Source organism: Papaver somniferum, chromosome 2, assembly GCF_003573695.1.
Source record: "Papaver somniferum cultivar HN1 chromosome 2, ASM357369v1, whole genome shotgun sequence".
Classification (NCBI taxonomy): domain Eukaryota; kingdom Viridiplantae; phylum Streptophyta; class Magnoliopsida; order Ranunculales; family Papaveraceae; genus Papaver; species Papaver somniferum.
Genome location: NC_039359.1, coordinates 123,943,981 through 123,955,725, shown reverse-complemented (window position 1 = coordinate 123,955,725; position 11,745 = coordinate 123,943,981).

Here is an 11,745-nt window from a genome sequence, read left to right as displayed (position 1 = left end):
GCTTCCCCATTTCTTGGACTATTTCCTTAAGTAAGCATTTGGACTGGATTACTTGAGAAGAGATGAATAGGTCCAGCGACAGGTCTATTGTAAAGTTCAAGCATGTACATTGTCTTTAACTGTATCAAGCTTAAACTACTAATAATTTCATTTTGATTATCAGGCTACAACTTTACAACCTCGTCACCAACTGATTCAAATCAATCAAACCAATTAAGGATTCTGGCTTCTAGTTGATTTAGAGATGCTTACTAACCGAACTTACTTCAGAACAATCAAACCAATCTGCAAGAAGTAATATTACAGATTTAAGAAATACAGCTGATATCAATAAGAGATTTATCTCATACTAAAAAATATTCCACAACAAAAAAGAAAGTTATTTGCATATGTCTACCAAATGAAAGAAAAAAAAAACAGCAAAAAATGTTAAGCTCATTCTCATTTTGCCATGGTATGCAATTTAATACCTTAAAAAAGGTTCAGGATTCCGAACCAAGTCACCGGCTTAATAAACAAACACGTGCAACACTATAAATTAATGTCAATAATAATTTTTTAAACCTAATTGAGAAAAAGCCCTAATTTCGAATAGCTGAAGTAACAGTCAAATAATTACGATTTTAATTTCTGTTGCCCTAACCTAATTTAGGGGAAACCCAATGTCGAATAAAAGTCAAATGATTAAGAGTTTGGAATTATATACCTAACGAAAAAGATGAAAATCGATAGTATTCTAAAATTACAGTAGAAAACAATTTTGATATGAGGACACGTACATACCTAAATGAAGAAAAGAAAAAAAATCTACTCAATATCTGATCTCCTCCATTAACCGTTCGAAGCTCAGTTGAAGATTCTTGTGGGATTTTAGCTATTATAGAAGAGAGTGAGAGGGCATTCAGAGAGGAAGTAATGTTTTCTTTATAGTTGGACCAAACGGGCGTGATTGGAGATGAACCTAATCCAATGGAGGTAACTAACAAAAAGGTTCTGTTAGAGAACAATTTTAGAATTCTAAAACAATTTTGTTTTCTAACAGAACCGAGAATTTAATTTGGTATGGAGATCGGTTCTGTTAGAGATCCCCAATAGGGATCGGTCATGTTATAGATTCTCAATAGGTATCAATTGGTTCTGCTATAGATCCCCAAGAAGAAATGGACCACCAATTCTCTCGATTCCTTTCAACTAAGAAACAATTTCCGTAAGTCTACTTCCTTAGACTCATGTAGTTAAACATAGTTTTCTAGGTATGAAATGAATCCTCAGTTCATTACACAATCTAGTAAAAACTTACAAAGACAATGTCTATGTCGAGATTGCGAAGTTGAAAAGATAAGCATTATTCTTCGTAGTTCAATATACATAGGTTGTGAAACAACTTGTATATTATTCTTAGAAACTTTGATCACAATAAAATGATCAAGTCTGTAACACTAAAGTTTCATATATATATATATATAACTCTGCATGTTATGTTTTCAATCTAAACGATTTGAAAGTAACGTAGATATAAATGGAAATAAGTCAAGTCTTGTATTACTAACTTCGAGAAGAAGGATGACGTGTCCGTTGTTGTCGATGCATCTTCGGATTGTCCAGGTCTTCAGACTAATACAAGCATTTCTAGACTTCTTAGTCTAACCTAACGAAGTTGAATCTAGTAATCTAGCGACCTTGAGTTTTGGAACTAAAATATGACAACCAACCTTGACATACCAACGTTTGGTGGGATCAACCGAGCAACGGTCTAACAGTTGTAAGAAAACTGTTAGCTGAACTAGCTAATTAATTCATTACAATAATCAAAAGTCACCTTTTCATTACTACTCTTAGACTACTCCTTATCATTTGTAATAGGGTCAAGACTGTTGATTGAAGTTATTATCCATGAGGAAAATTGTATCACCAAAGTTGAACTTATCAAAATTTAATTAAGCATGATTTTTTTAAATTTTCTAAACATTATAAGAAAATACAAAACGACCCTAAACCTTAAATCGAAGAGAGATAGTGATTTCCAGACGAAGGATTAATTGAGAAATAAAAGAAATCACATACGAAGAAGATTATATGTAAACCGAGATGATAAGCACGTACGTGCCACATTTTATGCCCATATTTATATTAGTTAGGACTCGATATTTTAACTAATAATACAATTTTAGTGCTTTTGTAGAAAGTACACGCAAATTCAATCATCCGGATAATAAATTGCTAATTTGGAAGTTAAACGGTGTTTGCGATAACAAGGTCCAATGTTGCTTCTCAGTACTCAGTGCCAAAGAACCTTGAATGGGGGTGGCCTGGTATTGTTATATATCAGCACCTCTCAAGGCTCAAGCCATCTCACGCACGTTATGGAAAGCAAGGATTGTCGTTGCTTTAGCCCGGCCCACTGCGTGGCCTACTCTCCCACCCATCACATGTCGTTGTCAACCAATGGAACATCATCTCTTGTTCTTATAAACAACAGAGAGAAGCTTTGAGTCAGCTGCCATTACTTTTCATTCATGGTACGAGATGGAGACTTCAAGGGGGAATTTGGTTGCTTCCATGGTGTTTATTATAGGAGAATGAGATTAAATGGGTTGTGTGGACTGATTATGGAAAATGGTGTTGGTGGTTATCCAATGGAGTTGGTCGCAGGTGGAGATTGAATGAGAGTTTTGGTCTTAATTGTGACACGGGCGTGTATGAATGGGATTTGTAGGTCAAGAAAAATCTATAAACAAGGTTTCGAAATCAGTCTCGAACATGCCTTTAGCCGCACAGAAACTGCACTTCAGTTGCTCGAAGAATTGCCTGAAAGAAGATGGAATCAGTTTCTTAAACTGTTGGCAGTTGCATTCATGTTGAATGGAAGAAAGATGCGAGACAAGGAGCTGGTGATGCAACTGGACTGGTGGTTATGGTGAACTGGTAACCGCAGGAGAAGATGGAGGAGTTATGTTCGTTACGTTTCGTTTGTGTTCTTTGACCAAGCTATGGTTGAGCAATGCAGTCGATCGATGGAGTAAGCAGCTTTGTTACTGCAGCTGTGTGCTCGAGTCTATTTGGGGTATGTGTGGTGAATTCGAATCAGTTCTTGGAGATGATGTTAATGGCTGCAGCTACGGATCTGTGGGGCTCCCATGTGATCAGAAATTGGTGCCTGGATTGTTTGCAGGAGACGATTGAATTGTAGTTCTGATTACGGGAAGGACTGGTAATGGGTTCTGAATTTGTCGTGGCAGCAGTGGTCGTTGAAGCAAAGAAGTGCAGGTGAATCTTATCGGCTGGTGGTGTAGCCGAGGGGGAGAGCTTGCAGTTGGTGGCAAATATGGACAGAATAGATGAGTACTGAGGTGGGTGTCGGAGTGATCTGGGAATATTAGTCGACGATGTGCAGCCGTTGGTTAGTCTGGTCGTAGAAAGGGAGTAGGTGCTACGGCTGGGAAGATATTTGGTAATGACTATTTAGTTCAAAATATGGAAACAAGATCTTTTGATTTGAATGAGGACAAAATGAAATGGGAAAGAATCATCCTATGTCGACACCTTGGTCTTGCAACTTCACCACTCTTGGTGTTTGATTGAGACATAAGGAAAGTCAAGATATTCGTCTGGAACTGCATGCATAATCTTTTGTACAAGGGAATTTGGGGTCAGTACAATGCGCGTGAAATGGTAATATCTTACCATTCTTGGAAGATTATGATTGGTACGTGGTTAGGATGATGAGAACATCTAGTTTCCATTTTGTAACCCATAAGAAGATTTTTTTTGAGAAGCAGACAGGGGAAGGCGGTTTTGGGGAGACGAAAAGGGGCCTGCGGCTGCAGAGCCGTGAAGGCTAGGGTTTGAAGTTTTGTTTTGGATTCCGTTTCTGATTAGCTAGAAATTTTATTTGATTTATTTGTGTTTTCTTTAAGAAAGCCATGTCTAGTTAAATTGATTGTTAGGGTTTAAGTGGAAACCAATTTGATTGCGTAAACTCTACAATTATATGCTAATAATGATTTGATTGATTAATAATTTTTCTTCTTATTGCTTGGTATTTAATTGTTCATGTGATTTTCTTGATTATTTATGCTTTTGAATTGATATTTCGTGCTTCGGTTAAATCCCTAAACGTGGTATGCAAGGATAGATATGTAATGCTTTAGAATCACTACCCATGAAGCGAAGAAAAACTATAGCGGAGAAACAATATTTGATAATGCATGAAATATATTTTTAAAGATTAGTAGAGTTTGCATAATTAATTGGTGAAAACCGAAAATCTTAATAACCCATTTTTATATTATATCATTTTGTTCCAAACTCCTGAAAAATCGTTAAAACATCATCTTGTCGATTAGTTACTTTTGATATTAGTTGGTTGAGTATTTCACACTCCTCGAGGGAACGACTTGTACTTGCCATTGTTCTACTAGTTATACACTGTGCACTTGCAGTATTATTATTGTAGGTTTTCGAGCCTACCACGAGAGAAACGTTGATGGAGCTTAGCGAAACAGTACCTCGACTACTATAAAATAGGGATTGAAACTTTAAGTTCATCAAATACACATGATGAATTGATGATGCATCCGAGATAGAGGTGATTTTATCGGTTTTTGGAGTGAATCTGAGACTCAGAAGAAGAAAAAGTGAAGAATTAACCGAGTTATTAGCCTTTTAGGCTTTCCCCTATTGACCTTCAAAATTCAACATTGGAACCGTTACAAAAGTGTGACCAAAGCGTTGAATCAACATAAACATAATCTTGATTGAACATAAGAGCGACCAATGGTTTGACGCTCAAAAACTTGCTTTATCGACCAATGGTTTGGCGCTCCATAGGATACTCTCCTCGAATATGCTTGTGAGCGGCTAACAGTACGGCGCCGAGCGACAAAGCATTACGCGGCCCATCTGAGCGCCAAACCATCGGCCACTCTCGTTATATATTTTTTGACGTTTTTTAAGCTACACTCCATTTACACTCATACGACGTAATTCATATTCTTATTGATAATTCTTATTCTGGTTGGAAATGAAGGTTCGACGAGGAGACACTCAACTCCATAGAGTTTAACTAATAAGTAAATTTCATGGGTTATAAATTGAACACAAGAGAGTACAGCGTTTGAAATTTGGCAACACATGCAACAGTAAATTAGTTGTTCATAACTTCAGTAACCCCCGCGGATTGAATAAGCATAATCTAGATTTTGTATTTAGAATAAATAAAATGGAAAAAAGAAGTGATTGAGATCGAGTTTGCTGTCGGTTTCAGGGGTAATCCAGGAGCTTGGCGCTTTAACCAAGTTGACTAGGTCAAGCGACTAATAAGTTGGTGCTCAGGAGGAAGCGCCAAACTGTTGGTCGCTCAGTGTCTTTATGTTTGGCGCTTCTACGGAGAATGTTGAACCACCGCAAGGGGTGGGAGATGATTCATAATGACGTGGCACCATGTTGAAAGTTGAATCTTGAAGCACCATAGGATTAAGCCCTAGGGATTTATTTCAACCAAATTTTCCGAACTGCCCTTATTTCAGCTGATTCGTCTCGGCTTCATGTCGGCCGACTCATGAAAAGTTTCTGGTCATATTTCGTCTCGGTGATATCGAGCATCTTGTTCGCTTCAGCTCCGAAAACGAAATTCTTGGCGAGAATGGCCGAGATCGACTACATTGCTTGTGACAGAACATTGACATGATGTTTTGGTGTCTAAGCATATATATTGGTTAATTCTCCGTATTGAAGTGAGGTAGGTGTTATTGTTTTACAGGTCTAGATTGATAAAGTCATTTTTGTTGCTTTTATTTCTCTACTAGTATAAATATTAATTATAAAACGAATCAATCAGATTATTTGCATCCAATTCGTGCATCCATTAGATGTAAATATGTTGGATAATTGATTGGATGCAGATGCTAAATTTAAAATCCATAATGAATTGTATTGGATTCCGAAGAAGCCGGCCATGCTCTCCCCTCTAGTGGTACCTGATACTGCAAGTGCAAACTATGAGCAGAGCGCGAGCCTAAATACATTGACTTACCTCAGATGGACTTTGACTATTGACTCGTCACTGATACGGAGTTTCCTAACAAATCTCAGAAATCAAAATTCTATTCTCTCAAATTATTTTTTCAGCAGAAGCTTTGGTTGTTCCAGGATGGTTTCAAAGTCCATAAGAATTCAGCCTCATGTAACATTTGATAACTTATCATCTTCATCCTCTTAGTTCAGATTCGACTGTATTTACAAGTCAAATCTCTCCCTTATCAAATCAATGGTTATCACTCATCTCTGATTCGCATTTCATCCAAAATCACTGTATTCAATAATCCTCCAAATGCATCTGGATTGATTTTGAACTGGTCATTATCATCATCATCACCCTTAGATTTGGATCCAAAATATGCTTTCTTTTCATCATTGATGTCAATAATGGTAGTTTTAACAATGCCCCTTTTAAAACCCAAGCCTTCATGAATGACCCATTTATCCAACAGAAATTGTGATATCTTCTATTTTGGGGAATTCAATATTTGGATTCGGTACCGGTTTCGTTTCTTGTGTTAGTTTAGCATTTGATCCACTTAGATCACTTGGCTATAAAATTGTTTGCATTTGGAGGATTGAGATAGTGAATATGATAGATTATAAGATCGAGATTATTCCTCGGAATCAAGTTCTTGGAGACTATGGAGATATTCTACAAAATTCCATTTTTCTGGTGTTTTCTTTTTGAAAAATTGCTTGAATTGATAAACAGTGATGCTGAAATGAAGTGCAAGTATGAGAATATTTTGTATTTTGGAACGTGCAAGGGTGATTTTAATTTTATTCTAAGGGATAAGAATTTGCCAAATTGCTTTAATATCTTTGAGATTGAGGTTGAGTATCAAAATACTGGGTAAATCTGGATGGGTTTGAAAATGATCATTCACAATATGATATTGCAGATTATGATAATATTTCTTTCACTATGTTATGTATTGAGGAAGTTGATCTGTTGAAGTAGAGTCGAAGGTGTATATATACCAAACATGATTATATATATAGGGTACTCATACTTAGTTCCCGGACTTCCAACAACCAGCCAGTACGCGTACATGTACGCATACCATGGTTCTCGGTTTTGGACTTTACACAAATGTGAATACACACTATGTTTTTATCCAAACATGGTTACATGTTCTAAACCCTCATTCAATCAATTAGACATTCTTGGAAGACGACAATAGTTGTTTCACAAAAACTATTAGCTTCAAAGCAATTTTCAAGTGATCGAATGATCAATATTAAACATTCCGAGTCTACATCAAATGACTGTCTCATACAAATCATGTAAGATGTTACAAGGCGATTTTCACATGATCATCTTTTGACTTTCGTCAAGACTAAAAGATGAACTTGGTTAAAACGAAAGCTTACCAACACACATTTCGAGAAATAAATAAGCGAGATAAACTCATCTCAAAATACCAAATGTGTATAATTGAAGTCTATATAGCAATACGATTTTTTTTCTCAAATAGGAGATAAAGTAGATAGGCTTTTGAGTAATAGATGAGTTCAAGTCTCCACATACCTTTTGTTGATGAAGTTCCACAAGTTCCCTTGAGTATTTATTCTTCTTCATTCGATGAACGCCGTGGAGTCTAAATCTCAACTACACTTACTATCCTAATCCGAGACTTAGCTATAAGTAGACTAGAAATCAAGACTTATAGTTTTGGAAACTAAACTTGACAAACAAGCTTGAGATAACAACGCTTGCGAGTTCGACCGAGCAGTGCTCTAACATAAGGGATCACCATATCTTAGGCCCCCGTAAGGCTTGAAGAATATATCTATAGAGTCATTAATAAGGACAACAGAGGTAGAGATGGAAATGCACTATAGAAATTTTTCGCACCGCTGATCATTGAAACCAATCTTCTTCATAATTGTTATTAGAAAGGATGTCAAAAGCTTTTGCCATGTCAATTTTGATACCCATGCTTCCATTTTTACCTTTTTTCCCTCTCTTGGACCTCATAGTGTGATCTCATGAGCTATCGCTATGTTGTCACAGAGATGTCTGCCAGGTATGAATGCAGATTGGTATGGGGATATGATTTTGTTGAGGTAAATTTTCATTCTCTAGGCTATGAGCTTGGAAATGATTTTGTAAGTTGTATTGCAAAGGCTGATAGGTCTAAAGTGACTTGGAGAAGAAGGGTTGTCAACTTTAGGAATGAGAGAGATGAAGGTGGAGTTTATTTCTTTGAGCATGTGGCCAGATGTGAAGAAGTGTTGAACCATTTTGACAATGTCATTTCCCAGAATTCCCAGTTTGCTTGAAAGAAGTTAGGAGGAAAGCCATCAGGTCCTGGAGCTTTATCATTAGCCATGCTGAACAGGATGAACTTAACCTCATTGTAATCAGGAATTCTATTCAGCATATTATTTTCATTTGTATGTAAAGTAGTGGGTATAAGATTGATAATTTCTGGTTTTATGTTGGTGGTTTCAGCAGTGACCATTTTTGAAAAATAATTTGTGAAGCAGTTTTTCACTTCTTGGTAATCTGTCATCCATTCCCATTTGTCATCTTGGATTGTATCAATCTTGTTTCTCCTGGTTCTACTTTTTGTAGCTCTGTGGAAATAGTTGGTATTTTGATCTCCCAATTTAATTAGTTGATCTCTACTCTTGGTCTTCCAAAATTTCTCTTCAATGTCTTGTCAGTCCTTGAGTTTTTGTCTTGCATCATCTAGAGACTGACCTCTATCCAGTCTGAAATAGTTGTTGTGTAACCAGTTTAGATGTTGCTTGCACTCTTCTATGTTAGTTTTGATGTTTCCATAGACATCCTTGTTCCATACTCTGATTTGAAGCTTGATGTGTTTTAGTATTCTGGCAATGATGAAAGCACTGGATCCAGATAAGGTTTTGCTCCATCATTCAACTATTATTTTCTTGCAATCCTCATGTTCCAACCAGAGACCAAAGAACTTGAAGGGAATACTGCCATTTTTCCAATTGAGATTGGAATTAACCATAATGGGGTGGTGGTCTGACCTAATAGCCAGCATATTAGAGATGGTGGTGTTTGGATAGAGAAGTAGCCAACCTTCAGTTGCCAAACCTCTATCTAATTTTTGCTCAGTGAGGGCGTGGCCACTTCGTTTGTTTGAACAAGTAAAGGGACAACCAATAAAACCAAGATCAACTAAATCAAGATCAAGAATTTTGTTATTGAATAATGTAGCTTCAGTAGAGTCAATGGGATGAGTACTGAATTTTTCAGTGTCATGTAGGATGAATTGAAGTCACCAATAATCAACCAAGGAAGTTGCTTGGTGGCTGCAGTTTTATCCAACATTTTCCAAGATTCAGCTTTACTAGAGGTATCATAGGGACTACCATAATAGCCAATGAAAATCCAAAGGGGGGCAACTGCAGGGATGACAATAGCATTGATATGGTCTAAGGAGAAATCAATGATGTCCATAGAGAGATTACTTTTCCATATCAAGGCTAATCCTCCAGCAGTTCCACTCGCCCCTCTTGGATTGAAAAACCAGAAGCTGTTGACACCAATTTCATGCATGATTTTCTTAAGATTTTCATGTTTTTGCTTAGTTTCAGAGAGAAAGATAATATCAGGATTCAGTTTGTTGAGCATGTAATTGAGGTATTTCTTAGCATCTCTAGTGCCCAACCCTTGACAATTCCAGGCCAAAGCAGTACAAAATTCCTAGAGGTAGGACACATTAGGATACTTGGATGTTAGTCTTCTAGTGATACTATCATAACATTTTGTTATAGATATCTAAATTATTAAGCACAGGTTGATATAAACTAAAATATTAAAGTAGAGAGAAGTAAAAGAGTGTACCATGCTTTCAAAAGTAGAGCTTCCCAAGGTACAATTAGCCAATAAGAGAGGGATAGTGCCATTCTGCTCTTTTGTAGTTTCATCCAAGTTCTTGAATCTTTTGAGTATTTCAGTGTCAGTGCAATTGGAGGAGGTCTTATCATCATAATTTTGAGTTGGTTGCTTTATTTTTGGTGTCAAGCATGGTGAGCATCAAGGAGTTATCACTTAGATCATCAAAGTTATCAGCTTTTTTCTTTTCCTTCCAGACCTCTTTCTTGTTCAAAGCAATTTCTGCCTCCATTCTAGTCTTAATTTGGGAAAGGGTGGGGAGGGTGTTAAATGGGAAAGCTTTTGGAGGTGGAGAGACATGAAAGATAGTATCAACAACAAATATTTGAGAATGAGTATTGTCTGAAGTGTTGGTGCTTTGGGCTCTTGCAACAGCTTTCATCTTTGGAAGTTTTTTCTTGTAAGAACCCAAAATTTTCTTGGTCATATCTAACCTCCTGTTTCTAATTTGACAAGCCAGGACATCAGGGTGGGGAGAATTTGATGCTTCAATATGTGTTGATTGAGCTCCAAAAGTTACTAGACTGCTAGAAGAGGAAGCAATGTTTGCTATGGCTTTTTCTAGTTCCAACCTCTTAACATTATTTATTCTAGATTCAAATTTAGCTTCAGCATCCACATCAGAGTAAGGTTTGTAGATTACATCTTTTCCATCTTGGACAATTTTTGTTGTTGAGTTCTTGGGGGGGGGGGGGGGGGGGGGGGGGGGGAAGAGTGTTGTGGTTGAATGTCATTTGGTAGGATAACACACAGGGGGTTTGGGTGATCAAGAATTCTGCAGACTTTGCAGAATTTTATGCCATTAAGAGCATAAGCAAATTCCAGCCAGTGAAAGAGAGTAGGGGTTTCAAAAGGTTCAATGCCAAACTTGAGTGGTCTAGTGACATTTATGGTGAGCTTTACTTCCAAGTTTTTCATATCTATCTCTTCCATAAGGCTTTTTAGCTTCTTGGTATACTCCAACTGGCTTGACTATGCCTCTGATATCAGGAATGATGTGTGTTGGGATTCTTTTAATGAGTAACCATATCATGACCTTTGTTAACACACAACAGGAATGAGAAGAGTTCTTTATCAATCAGCTCAGGGACACCAGCAGGAACACCCACCAAAGGTTGGATTATCAAATTGATTTATCTTAACACACAACTTGTGATATTTCTATTATATAACAAAATATAATGCGAAAAAGAAATAACACAGACACCAGAATTTTGTTAACGAGGAAAACCGCAAATGCAGAAAAACCCCGGGACCTAGTCCAGTTTTGAACACCACACTGTATTAAGCCACTGCAGACACTAGCCTACTACCAATGAACTTCGGACTGGAATGTATTTGAGACCTAATCAATATCACACTAATCAAGGTACAGTTGCGCTCCTTAGCCTCTGAACCCCACCAGGATTCTACGCACTTGATTCCCTTAGCTGGTCTCACCCACAACCAAGAGTTGCTACGATCCAAAGTCGGAGACTTGATAAACAAATCTGTCTCACACAGAAAAGTCTATCGGAATAGATAAATCTGTCTCCCACAGAAATACCTACAAGTTTTGTTCCGTTTTTTGATAAATCAAGGTGCACAGGAACCAATTGATAAACTGGACTTATATTCCCGAAGAACAGCCTAGTATTATTAATCACCTCACAATAATCTTAATCGTATGGTAGCGAAACAAGATATTGTGGAATCACAAAAGATGAGACGAAGATGTTTGTGACTACTTTTAATCTTACTTATCGGAGATAAATCTCAAGCAAATCTTAGCAAAGATAATACTCAATCACGATAGTAGAAGTAAGATCAGAACACGCAACTACAGA